The sequence below is a fragment of the Pygocentrus nattereri genome, chromosome 5, assembly GCF_015220715.1.
Source record: "Pygocentrus nattereri isolate fPygNat1 chromosome 5, fPygNat1.pri, whole genome shotgun sequence".
NCBI classification, from domain to species: Eukaryota; Metazoa; Chordata; class Actinopteri; order Characiformes; family Serrasalmidae; genus Pygocentrus; species Pygocentrus nattereri.
The window spans coordinates 50,591,488-50,605,887 of NC_051215.1; the positions used below are offsets into that span (position 1 = coordinate 50,591,488).

General features: G+C 40.4%; 1 long non-coding RNA gene across 1 annotated transcript; it reads left to right on the top strand.

Annotated features, from left to right (window-relative positions):
• Positions 1–3,978: 3,978 nt before the first annotated feature.
• LOC108415200 lies at positions 3,979–5,437 on the top strand. Its single transcript, XR_001856974.2, has 4 exons — positions 3,979–4,128; positions 4,741–4,802; positions 4,933–5,177; positions 5,396–5,437. It is a non-coding gene; the product is annotated as an uncharacterized LOC108415200 (long non-coding RNA).
• The last annotated feature ends 8,963 nt before the right edge of the window (positions 5,438–14,400 follow it).

The following is a 14,400-nucleotide window of genomic DNA, read 5'->3' on the forward strand; positions in this document are numbered from 1 at the left end:
GTAGCAGATTCTCTAGACTTTTAAGTCTTGCGTACTCTACCGGATCTCTACCCTTGAAAATTGGAATTTTCGGCTTGGGCCCCCTATACACTTTCTCCCCAAACACAGATGATACGAATGACTGCTGACCACCCAGGTGTGGAGACTGGCCTGCTCTTGGGCCAGGCGAGTAACTGGAGTGTTGGCCAGGTCCATATCCGGCTCGAAAGACACAAATGTTGGTGAGGACCACTAAAGGACTGTATGTGCTGGTTCTGATGATGGGAGGTGTGTTGTATGGGGGGTGTCGGTAAGAACACCATGAAGCAGTTGTCTCCTTTTCCTTTAGCTTCTTTATTAAACTTACACTTAAATTACATTTGCAAGAGCCTCAGTTGTGTGTGGTCTGTAAACAGAATAAGGCTAATCAACATACTGAATTAAACTAACAAAATAATAAATCTTCTTAGCATTACTTCAATTACTTAACCATAGCTGAATTAGCATGACTTGCAGTTCTCTTATACAATAAGCCTATAATGCTAGTTTTCCGCTTAGCATGCTAATCCAACACTAGCTGCACATCAACACTACAACATACAAACTCTGAACTACCTACTAACTAAGTATCTCGACACTTAACAACACTTACTTGGTTGGAATGCACGCACACAACTCCTCACATGCTATCATCTTGAGGCTGTGACCCAGCCAACCTGAAGAGATAACTTGCCTGAAGCAGCAGAGCTGAACAGATTGATCTTCAACTCACACCTCTGTCAGAACTTTGACCAGATATCGGGGGAGGTGGGGGACATCGACTCAGAATGGGCCATGTTCCGCTCCTCCATTGTTGAAGCGGCTGACTGTAGCTGTGGCTGCAAGGTAGTTGGTGCCTGTCGGGGCGGTAATCCTCGAACCCGGCGATGGACTCTGCCGGTGAGAGACGCCGTCAAGCTGAAGAAGGAGTCCTACCAGGCATGGTTGGCCTTCTCAATCCCACCGACATGTTTTCCAGTGAGGAGGCAGAGTCTGGGGACATGGGAATAGGCTTGTCCATTACTGACGCAGAAGTCGCTAAAGTAGTTAAAAAGCTCCTTGGTGGCAAGGCTCTAGGGGTGGATGAGATCCGTCCGGAGTTCCTCAAGGCTCTGGATGTTGTGGGGCTGTCTTGGCTGACACGCCTTTGCAACATCGCGTGGACATCGGGGGCGGTGCCACTGGACTGGCAGACTGGGGTGGTCCCTCTTTTTAAAAAAGGGGGAGCGGAGGGTGTGTTCCAACTACAGGGGAATCACACTCCTCAGCCTCCCTGGTAAGGTCTATGCAGGGGTACTGGAGAAGAGAGTCCGGCTTACAGTTGAACCTCGGATTCAGGAGGAGCAATGCGGGTTCCTCCCAGGTCGTGGAACACTGGACCAACTCTTCACCGTCTCCAGGATTCTGGAGGGTTCATGGGAGTTTGCCCAACCAGTCCACATGTGCTTTGTGGATCTGGAGAAGGCATTCGACTGTGTTCCCCGGGGTATTCTGTGGGAGGTGCTTCGGGAGTACAGGATACATGGCTCTTTGCTACGAGCCAATCAGGCCCTGTACAAACAAAGCAGGAGCCTGGTTCCCATGGCCGGCAGTAAGTCAGACTCGTTCCCAGTGAGAGTTGGACTCCGTCAGAGCTGCCCTTTGTCACCGATTCTATTCATTATTTTTATGGATAGAATTTCTAGGCGCAGTCAGGGGAAGTGAGGCTGTCCGGTTTGGTCACTGAGTCTTCACGTAAGCTGACAGCCATTCATTGTCAGTCCAAATTTGCTTTGTGTAATTGTAGGAGAAGTAAAAAACCCACTGTACTTCTAATGTAAGTCGATGGAACCAGAGTTTTTTCCAAGTCATTTTGGGTCATTTCATTTGGCCTATTCATCATGAAATTTAAATACAATGTAAAGAACAACAGGCCCTTTCAAATTATGTCAAAAAATGAAAATGGCAAAAATAAACATACAAGATTTTCTTCCGACAGCAACGATATACAGCCTCAAATAACTAATACAGTATTACAACCAGAGTAAGTTCAGCATTTTAACCCCGTCATTTCCCTTTTAGAAATGGGTAACAACTCATATACTATTACCTTTGGATTCAAAATCAGCAATGTAAACATTTCCTCAAACCTTCAACTCCGAAATAAAACATATGGTTTTGGTGAGTGTGAGACAGTCCCAGGTTTTCTCTTTTAGTTTTCTCAAATTTTCACAAGAAACAGAAGAGGGTAAATGCTGGGTAAAACAAGATCCACTGTTTCCTTTCAGGCAGGTATAAACCTCAGAAATACAGGTGTTCATTACTTCAGCTCACCACAGAAAGGTGTGTCACTTTTCTTTATCTGGTTGCCCAGACTGAAACTTGAGGATGCTTCCAGAACTGTTGGAGAACACCAAAGACACAATACAGGAATCCAAACTAAATAAAGGATATTCGTGATCTGTGGAAAAATTCCTTCACTGCTATCACAGTACAATAACATTATCTATAGAGTGATGAATAGATGGATAAGTGAAAATAACTATAACAAAAAGCACTACATAATCCATCTTAGCTGGAGATGTTGAAACAGCTTGCTAACAATAAACTAGGCAATTAAGCGGCAGAACACAGAGGAAGTGTGTTATCACAAAATACCATCCTGGCTGTGATTCGGTGGCCGTAGATCATCACATTTACGGCATTTGGCTGACGCTCTGATCCAGAGCAGCTTACAATTTAATCATTTTTCATAGGGAGGCCAGGGTGGTGTTAGGAGTCTTGCCCAAGGACTCGTATTGGTATAGTGTAGGGTGCTTGACCTGGTGGGGATTGACCCCCAGTCTACAGTGTAGAAGGCAGAGGTGTTAACCACTACACTATCCAACCACAGCCGTGGTTGTTATGGTCATCACAGCCGTGATGTTATTCGCCATAACACACAACCTCGAGTGCTCTACTGCTTTAATACAGCAGTTAAATAAATACAGTAAGAAATGTATAAACTGGCCGTGAACGCGGCGTTTAATATGTTTTAATGTTCAGCTCCTTCCTCCTAATTGAGCTCCTTAACGAGCAGCTTGTTGCTACGTCAGAGTAACGAGCTCCGCCCACTCGCTGCTCAGCCGGCAGTTCGTTCTCCAGCTCCTTACACTAAATTCCTAAACTGTCGTCACCACTGAGCAGCTTTTCAGTCGGCAGCTGTGACAGAAGAACAGCTGAACAACCTGGAATCAGCCAGAAATGAACCAAATACCATTTGCTGTCAGCATTTCACTATTTGACCACCAGAGGTCTCACTCTCCCATGTATTAGCCCTGTTGCCAGTTCAAATCACCTGTACCTAATCTCCTTAATCAGTCACACCTCAAATACTCCCCTCATTCAGCCAGTCAGTGCAAAGTACTGCCAGTTCCTTTGTGTCTGACTACTGGGTGGTTGTTTTGTGTGTCTTGCTGGTGTTTCTGAACCTTTCCCTGAACTATTGGATTCTGCTTTCACCTTTTGTCCCTTTTGCTCTGTTTGCTAGGCCTTTTGGACTGATTTCTCTGTTATGACCTTTTTTTATTTTGCCTTTTGACGACAAGTTTTGGATTGCCTTTTTTGCCAGTAAATCTGCACGTGGATCCTCCTCAAGTTCCTGAGTCTGCTTCGTCACATTCGCAAAACTTGTAGTCTCGTCTTTAGAGTCTGACCAAATTGGACTGAGCCTTAAAACTGCCACAATATCAAGTGTAGCTCAGTTTTGTCCATTTTTGCCAGATCAATATTAATATCAAACCAAATGTTGTTTTGTTCCAGGCAGTCTGGCTGCATTTCAAGTTGTTCAGGTGTTGTTCTGTCACAGCTGCTGATGGAAAAGCTGCTCAGTGGTGATGACAATTCTGGAATTTCATGTAGTCTCATCTTCAGAGTCAGACCAAAGCAGCTGTCAGTCAAATGTGATCATAAAAGTGTCCATTTTCTGTTTGTGAGCAAAGTAAGAAGTAAAAACATTCAAATGGCTTGCGTATCACCTCCCACGGCGGTCAAAGTCAATAAAACCCTGATGTTGTGACGAAATAACACAGAATGCTTCAGCCTGCGTGGCCGGAACTGCCTGTCGTATAAAGTGGCAAAAAAGCTGCACACGTACGTAGGGGGGTGTGCCAGGTTGTCAGGGTCCATAGCACCACTATAGACATTTTCTTGTTTGCATTTATAAACACTCAGCTGGTTTTCTGATATATTTAATTTTTAACATATTTAATATTTAATCTGCAGCGACAAACATGAAAAAAAGAACCTACTCTTCACTGAGTACCTGCTCTCTCAGTTGCTGGTCATTTTTGAGGGAAAAAATAAACTGCTCCTCTGAAAAACAGCTGTAGCGTCAACTTTAAAGCTCGTATTGCATTCAGTGTAACTCAGCAGCAGTGAAATGCAGACCCAGATGTTTTTTTACGTGTAAAGTTCTTGTTTTCCTCTGCTCATTATTATCAGTTGACAAACCATCGAAACTGAGATCAGGCTGTTTTTGCTTCAAGTTCTAACACTTGAGTAAGCTGTACATGCGCAACTCTCCATTGTTGCCATTGTAAATGCTTTTAGCAGGAGCAGTGTTACCGTGCAATAACTACTTCCAGCAGAAAAGTATGGAAATGTGAAAAGGGCCCATTAAAAACTTAGGAATTTACATTTTGATTAGCTCATAATTTGTTTTAAATGTGCTATTATGTATTTAATTTTTTCATACCTTTTCAGCTCAACAAAATCTTGAATGGAAAAAGTTCTACGCCATTTAACTTTCCACAGGCAAACTACAAGTAAGCATTAATGTCAAGCCTAAACTCTGTGTCTGAATTCTTCTTTAGACACATTCTTTCTTTGCTTTTGTGCATCAATTGAAATTTATTAGGTTTATTACATATATAAATGTTAATTTCATTTTTTTAGGGATAACGATACCGTGATTCAGGCAGTTTCAGAATGTTTTTGTGGAGGGGAATATCCAGGTACCAAGTGGATTTCTTGCTGAAATACTCAAAGTTAGTGGTTTAGCTTCCACGACTCCTCAGCCCACTGTCCCAAACACCACTTTCCCTGGAAACAGCACCGGAGGATTTCCAGGTTGGGCCCTGGCCATCATTATCCCCTGCAGTATAGCCATCATCCTCATACCCACCTGGATTACACTCTGTGTAAGTAAAGCCAAAACATTTTAAAACCTATTTGCCTAAGAAATGTACTGTGAATACAGAACTGATAACATACAAAATATATATACATGTACAGTCTGCACCTACTAGTTTGCACACCTTGCAAATGAAGTTTATCCTCACTGATTAATCACAGCCTGTTATTTTAATATCAGTAACTAATCAGATCCTCTGATCTAATCTTTCCGTGTTTCTCTCAGTGTATGCTGTGTGGTTGCTGTGCCGCCATAAGGAGACGCTACAGTAGAAGAAGGTCCTACAATGTCCAGTACACAACAAGCAATGGACTCTTTTAAAAACAGAATGAGTAAAAATATCTTAAGCCGTATAGAATTAAATCATAAGAGAACATTTTTTCAGTAATTTATTGACTGTTTTAAGTGATAGTGTTTCTCTTAAAGCTGAAAGAATGTAAAATATATATTTTTCTAAACTGAAATGAAGATACAATCTTAGGCTACCCTAATGTTTACTCCATGTTTTTATTTATTCTTCTTTAAAGTAAATTATAAAGATTGTTATGTTGTATTTAAAGATGTACTGTAATGTTTTGCCATGATTAACCAACTAGCTGAGGGAACAGTCTGTATTAAATGCATAAAATGTTGCTATTGTAATTGCATTAATTGCAGCATATGCCTTCATTTTATGGGCCAGAAATATTTAGGAATTGTATAATAGTACATTGTGACAGCAAATTATTAACAATTTAAAAACAGGTGTGTGTGTGAGTGAATGAGTGAGGGTGAGAGAGAGAGAGAGAGAGAGAGATTCCACCTGTCTTGGACGCACCCAAACCACAGACGCTGTGAAATATGATACATCATATTTGTCGACATTCATGCGTGTGTATTTGCGTGACTTGGAGACAGAGAAACACACCCTTAGCTAAAATTCTACAACAACAGACAGAATTCCAATTTATTACATAGTGGAATAAAGTAACGGGTTACGGACAATTTCACCACAATTCTTCTTCAGAATTATTTTAGTTATTTATTTTACAGCCATTCATGCATTTCTTTCACTATATGTATTCACTTCATGTCTTTATTTAAATTCCAACTCATGTAAGATGATTTCCTACAAAAGAACAGCAGTAATTTTCTTATAATATTTGAAAAATATATTAATGCCATTCTGATCTTACATAAGATCTGACTTAGAAGGTATCTGACCCTGATGTTTATGCAACAATATTTGCAGCCAGTGAGCGAGAGATATTTATCAGGTGTTTTGTGTGTGTGTTTGTGAGTTAGGGTGCGGTTCATGTTGTAGACGCTCCCTCCACAAAACCAGTGAAGCCACAAAGATATATGAGACAGCAGTCATGTTTATGCTTGTGAGTGTGAAATAAGAGAGAGAATAAATTTGGTTGGCTGATAAAGGTGCTACATGATCTCGCTGTTACATTCACACTGAAAATCATAACAATCCATGGTTTAGTTATCATAAAGCACCTGCCCTGTAATTGTTTGGCTTAACACGTGGCTTCATGTTCATCACAGTGTGTTCTTGGTGTAAAGAGCAGGATTTTAAATAAATCAGGATTTGAAATTTTTTTTTTTTCCAAACTATTCTGGTTAACACTCGTGCAAGGTTTGATGAAGAGTGCTGATGGGACTGTTTAAATAGTTTAGTATATAAGACTACATATAAATAAATATAAATATAAGACAATTTCACAAGGTATCACTAGATTAAAAAACATATAAACATCAAGAAATTGTTTTAATTTAATTAAGATTATTAAACCTATCTCATGATGATAACTAAAAATGGGCTACATTTAAGATGATTTAACTTTTTAAGTTTCTAGTTTATATCTGTGTAACACAGCATTTACTTACTAAACAAAATTAATTCTTCTGCATTCCTGCCTGCAATATGTTTGGGGTGGGCCAAGCCACTTAGAGCCCCCACATGTTCTGAATGCTGGTAACAACAACAAACTTTTAAAGGTAAAACACCCATATTTCATATACTATTACAGATTCGGCTCCATAAAAAGGCTAATTCCAATACCAAAATGACTGTCTTTGATTATATAATTATTGTTAAATAATGCACTTTAGTAAGATTATCACACATTTTTTATTTTCGTTTATTAATTCCCTTATTACCATATATTTTACTGATGCATGGGCTATTCTGTAAAGCTGATAGCGAAACAAGTTTTACTCTCGCAGAACATGTTTGGGTGGAACAAAACATTTTACTCATCATGTGTATCTATATATAAGCTCCTTTTACACACCTTACACATCAAATGTGCTTTTACGCTGCAAATATATCTCTTGTAAAGGCAATTATGTTAACCATATTGTGATAATAATAATAATTATTATTATAATTATAATAATTATAATAATAATACTTTATTTACCTACATTTTTTCAATATAGATTTTAAAAATGCCCAGTGCTTCTATGAAAAACTAAGCAATAACAACTTTTTAGCCATACAGTTTTAAGCTCATCTGGACCATCTGGATCACATGGGCCAATATTTTTCAGATATGAACAAATGATTAAGCATTATCATCATATAATACCAAAGCTGAATCAAAGAGAAAACCTGAATCACTGTAACTAAACAATGATTTGCAAAGCAGACTTCATGTTAGATTTAGGTGTTCCCTACTTGTTGAGATGGAATTGCTGTGTGGCGAACAGAGTGTTACTAATTGTGTTCACTTCTGACAGTCTGTATTCTGTCAGGAATTTCTCTCAGTAGTAATCATCAGTGTATGGATGTACACCCGTTGCTATTCATATGAATGAAAGGACAGATTTGCGCAGGTGAGAGGGAGAGGCCAGCACAGTTACATTCCTTCTACGTCAGTTTGTCTCTTTGATAAATAACCTTCCCACAGTGATCCTGCAGAGAGAAGAATACCAGAGAGATAGTGATTGTATCAGCACCTCAGAGTGGATGGTTATGATTTTGAAGACTGAAATAAGGTATTTGAGAATTTAATATGTTTTGGCTATACCATTATATATTTAATTATTATTAATTAGTATTAGTTTTCAAGCTCAGTTGTTTAGCCTTTCTTTGTTTTGTTGAAACTTTACCTTCATTTACTGTTTATTTGTAATCACTTGCTTACACGTAGAGCACTTAAATCACTGCATGAACTGACACACCAAGTAAAAAATTTAATATTTCAAGAATCTCAGGATTTGACAGTGGAAACTGTGCTTAAAATGAGAGAGTGAAAAGAATCTGAAGATAAACATAAAACACCTGTTGAGTATTCACTTGTATCTATCATTAAGCCCAGAAGAACTTTCTCACAACCGAGTACTAAAATATTGTCATTTAGCAATTCAGTGTAAGAAAAAATGCCTCAATAATGACACTGTGAGTCTACATATTTTCTATTTATTGAAAAACGTTTGACAAAAGCCATAAAAGTGGATTTTTATCTATAGGTTTCATCTCCATAAATATGATGGAAGAAGAAAAAACATTCTCCTCAACATATGTAAGTAAAACTGATATGTCTGCCTATAATAAATGTTATAAAGACAGAATTTTGTTTACCACAAAGAAATAATTTACAACTCTTTACCTTCATTCAGTTTAGATAGATAGATGAAAAACAGGCAAGGAAGTGTTGAGAGGGGCAACATAACAAAACTGTAAGCTGGTAAAAAGGCATAATACGGGAAAAATAACCAATGATGCAAAAAAAACGTGCAAGTCTTATTTCATTTGTTAAAGAACAATTGATTCAGTGTAGTACACTTTACTATAATATAGTTTACGATACTTCATGAATGACATACATTTCAGTTCTAATATGTAATTATTACAAAAATATTCCTTATTCTATAACAGTCTGCCTGTGGTGTGTACTTAACAGGACGAAGGCCCAAACGTAAGTAGACACTGAAATTTGTGGCAGCTGTGGTTGAATGCATTTCAATTGCTTTGGGGGGAAATGATTATTATTTAAAGATAAAAACACAAAAAGACTGATGTAAAAATGTCACTATATTAGTGTTTGTAATTCTTAACAAGAACTATTCCCAATGGCAGTACATCCACAATGGATCTTAATAACGCCACACTACAGACAGCATCTGAGACAACTGGTTCACAAACAATGGCTCCAGCGATTGACACTGAAGTACCCACAACCAATGAAATTCCAACAAGTACAATCATAACAACAAATGCACCTAATACCAGCACAGCACCAGCAACTGCTGAAATAACTATGCCAGAAGTCATGACTACTGAGGTTCCCTCAACAGCTACATTGACAGATTTTCCAACTACTAGTGAATCCACAGTGGCATCTACTGCATTCACAACACAGACAGTAACTGAGACAACTGCTCTAGAAATGACCACGATTAACACTGAATTACCCACAACCAATGAAACTCCAACAACTACAATCATAACAACAGATGGAACTACGACTATGGCCTCCATGACTGAGGCTCCAACAAGCACAGCACCGACAACTGCAGAAACTACAACGGTTACAGCCATGACTACTGACGAACCCACAACTACATCCTTAACAGATATGCCAACTACTAGTGAATCCACAGTGGCATCTACTGCAATCACAACACAGACAGTACTTGAGACAACAGCTCTAAAAATGACAACAATTAACACTGAATTACCCACAACCAATGAAACTCCAACAAGTACATTCATTACAACAGATGGAACTACGACTGCTGCCAGCACAACTGAGATTAATACGAGCACACCACCAGCAAATGCTGAAATAACAACGCAAGCAGTCATGACTACTGAGGTTCCCTCAACAGCTACATTCACAGATTTTCCAACTACTAGTGAATCCACAGTGGCATCTACTGTAATCACAACACAGACAGTTGCTGAGACAACTGCTCTAGAAATGACAACGATTAACACTGAATTACCCACAACCAATGAAACTCCAACAACTACAATCATAACAACAGATGGAACTACAACTATAGCCTCCACGAGTGAGCCTGCAACAAGCACAGCACCGACAACTGACGAAACTACAACGGTTACAGCCATGACTACTGACGAACCCACAACTACATCCTTAACAGATATGCCAACTACTAGTGAATCCACAGTGGCATCTACTGCAATCACAACACAGACAGTAGCTGAGACAACTGGTCTAGAAATGACAACGATTAACACTGAATTACCCACAACCAATGAAACTCCAACAACTACAATCATTACAACAGATGGAACTACGACTGCTGCCAGCACAACTGAGCCTAATACGAGCACACCACCAGCAAATGCTGAAATAACAACGCAAGCAGTCATGACTACTGAGGTTCCCTCAACAGCTACATTGACAGATGTGCCAACTACTAGTGACTCCACGGTGGCATCTACTGCGATCACAACACAGACAGTAGCTGAGACAACTGGTCTAGAAATGACAACGATTAACACTGAATTACCCACAACCAATGAAACTCCAACAACTACAATCATAACAACAGATGGAACTACGACTATGGCCTCCATGACTGAGGCTCCAACAAGCACAGCACCGACAACTGCAGAAACTACAACGGTTACAACCATGACTACTGACGAACCCACAACTACATCTGTGACATATATGCCAACTACTAGTGAATCCACAGTGGCATCTACTGCAATCACAACACAGACAATCGCTGAGACAACTGACCTAGAATTGACAACGATTAACACTGAATTACCCACAACCAATGAAACTCCAACAACTACAATCATAACAACAGATGGAACTACAACTATAGCCTCCACGAGTGAGCCTGCAACAAGCACAGCACCGACAACTGACGAAACTACAACGGTTACAGCCATGACTACTGACGAACCCACAACTACATCCTTAACAGATATGCCAACTACTAGTGAATCCACAGTGGCATCTACTGCAATCACAACACGGACAGTAGCTGAGACAACTGGTCTAGAATTGACAACGATTAACACTGAATTACCCACAACCAATGAAACTCCAACAAGTACATTCATTACAACAGATGGAACTACGACTGCTGCCAGCACAACTGAGCCTAATACGAGCACACCACCAGCAAATGCTGAAATAACAACGCAAGCAGTCATGACTACTGAGGCTCCCTCAACAGGTACATTGACAGATGTGCCAACTACTAGTGACTCCACAGTGGCATCTACTGCGATCACAACACAGACAGTAGCTGAGACAACTGGTCTAGAAATGACAAGGATTAACACTGAATTACCCACAACCAATGAAACTCCAACAACTACAATCATAACAACAGATGGAACTACGACTGCTGCCAGCACAACTGAGATTAATATGAGCACACCACCAGCAAATGCTGAAATAACAACGCAAGCAGTCATGACTACTGAGGTTCCCTCAACAGCTACATTCACAGGTTTTCCAACTACTAGTGAATCCACAGTGGCATCTACTGCAATCACAACACAGACAGTACCTGAGACAACTGCTCTAAAAATGACGACGATTAACACTGAATTACCCACAACCAATGAAACTCCAACAACTACAATCATAACAACAGATGGAACTACAACTATGGCCTCCACAACAGAGCCTACAACAAGCACAGCACCGACAACTGCTGAAACTACAACGGTTACAGCCATGACTACTGACAAACCCACAACTACATCCCTAACAGATATGCCAACTACTAGTGAATCCACAGTGGCATCTACTGCAATCACAACACAGACAGTAGCTGAGACAACTAGTCTAGAAATGACAACGATTAACACTGAATTACCCACAACCAATGAAACTCCAACAACTACAATCATTACAACAGATGGAACTACGACTGCTGCCAGCACAACTGAGCCTAATACGAGCACACCACCAGCAAATGCTGAAATAACAACGCAAGCAGTCATGACTACTGAGGTTCCCTCAACAGCTACATTGACAGATGTGCCAACTACTAGTGACTCCACAGTGGCATCTACTGCGATCACAACACAGACAGTAGCTGAGACAACTGGTCTAGAAATGACAACGATTAACACTGAATTACCCACAACCAATGAAACTCCAACAAATACAATCATAACAACAGATGGAACTACAACTATGGCCTCCATGACTGAGGCTCCAACAAGCACAGCACCAACAACTGACGAAACTACAACGGTTACAGCCATGAATACTGACGAACCCACAACTACATCTGTGACAGATATGCCAACTACTAATGAATCCACAGTGGCATCTACTGCAATCACAACACAGACAATCGCTGAGACAACTGCTCTAGAAATGACAACGATTAACACTGAATTACCCACAACCAATGAAACTCCAACAAATACAATCATAACAACAGATGGAACTACAACTATAGCCTCCACGACTGAGCCTGCAACAAGCACAGCACCGACAACTGACGAAACTACAACGGTTACAGCCATGACTACTGACGAACCCACAACTACATCCTTAACAGATATGCCAACTACTAGTGAAGTCACAGTGGCATCTACTGCAATCACAACACAGACAGTACTTGAGACAACAGCTCTAAAAATGACAACAATTAACACTGAATTACCCACAACCAATGAAACTACAATCATAACAACAGATGGAACTACAACTATAGCCTCCACGACTGAGCCTGCAACAAGCACAGCACCGACAACTGACGAAACTACAACGGTTACAGCCATGACTACTGACGAACCCACAACTACATCCTTAACAGATATGCCAACTACTAGTGAATCCACAGTGGCATCTACTGCAATCACAACACAGACAGTACCTGAGACAACAGCTCTAAAAATGACAACAATTAACACTGAATTACCCACAACCAATGAAACTCCAACAAGTACATTCATTACAACAGATGGAACTACGACTGCTGCCAGCACAACTGAGATTAATACGAGCACACCACCAGCAAATGCTGAAATAACAACGCAAGCAGTCATGACTACTGAGGTTCCCTCAACAGCTACATTCACAGATTTTCCAACTACTAGTGAATCCACAGTGGCATCTACTGTAATCACAACACAGACAGTTGCTGAGACAACTGCTCTAGAATTGACAACGATTAACACTGAATTACCCACAACCAATGAAACTCCAACAACTACAATCATAAGAGATGGAACTACAACTATGGCCTCCATGACTGAGGCTCCAACAAGCACAGCACCGACAACTGCAGAAACAACAACGGTTACAGCCATGACTACTGACGAACCCACAACTACATCTGTGACAGATATGCCAACTACTAGTGAATCCACAGTGGCATCTACTGCAATCACAACACAGACAATCGCTGAGACAACTGCTCTAGAATTGACAACGATTAACACTGAATTACCCACAACCAATGAAACTCCAACAACTACAATCATAACAACAGATGTAACTACAACTATAGCCTCCAGGAGTGAGCCTGAAACAAGCACAGCACCGACAACTGACGAAACTACAACGGTTACAGCCATGACTACTGACAAACCCACAACTACATCCTTAACAGATATGACAACTACTAGTGAATCCACAGTGGCATCTACTGCAATCACAACACAGACAGTAGCTGAGACAACTGGTCTAGAAATGACAACGATTAACACTGAATTACCCACAACCAATGAAACTCCAACAACTACAATCATTACAACAGATGGAACTACGACTCCTGCCAGCACAACTGAGCCTAATACGAGCACACCACCAGCAAATGCTGAAATAACAACGCAAGCAGTCATGACTACTGAGGTTCCCTCAACAGCTACATTGACAGATGTGCCAACTACTAGTGACTCCACGGTGGCATCTACTGCGATCACAACACAGACAGCAGCTGAGACAACTGGTCTAGAAATGACAACGATTAACACTGAATTACCCACAACCAATGAAACTCCAACAACTACAATCATAACAACAGATGGAACTACGACTATGGCCTCCATGACTGAGGCTCCAACAAGCACAGCACCGACAACTGCAGAAACTACAACGGTTACAACCATGACTACTGACGAACCCACAACTACATCTGTGACATATATGCCAACTACTAGTGAATCCACAGTGGCATCTACTGCAATCACAACACAGACAATCGCTGAGACAACTGCTCTAGAATTGACAACGATTAACACTGAATTACCCACAACCAATGAAACTCCAACAACTACA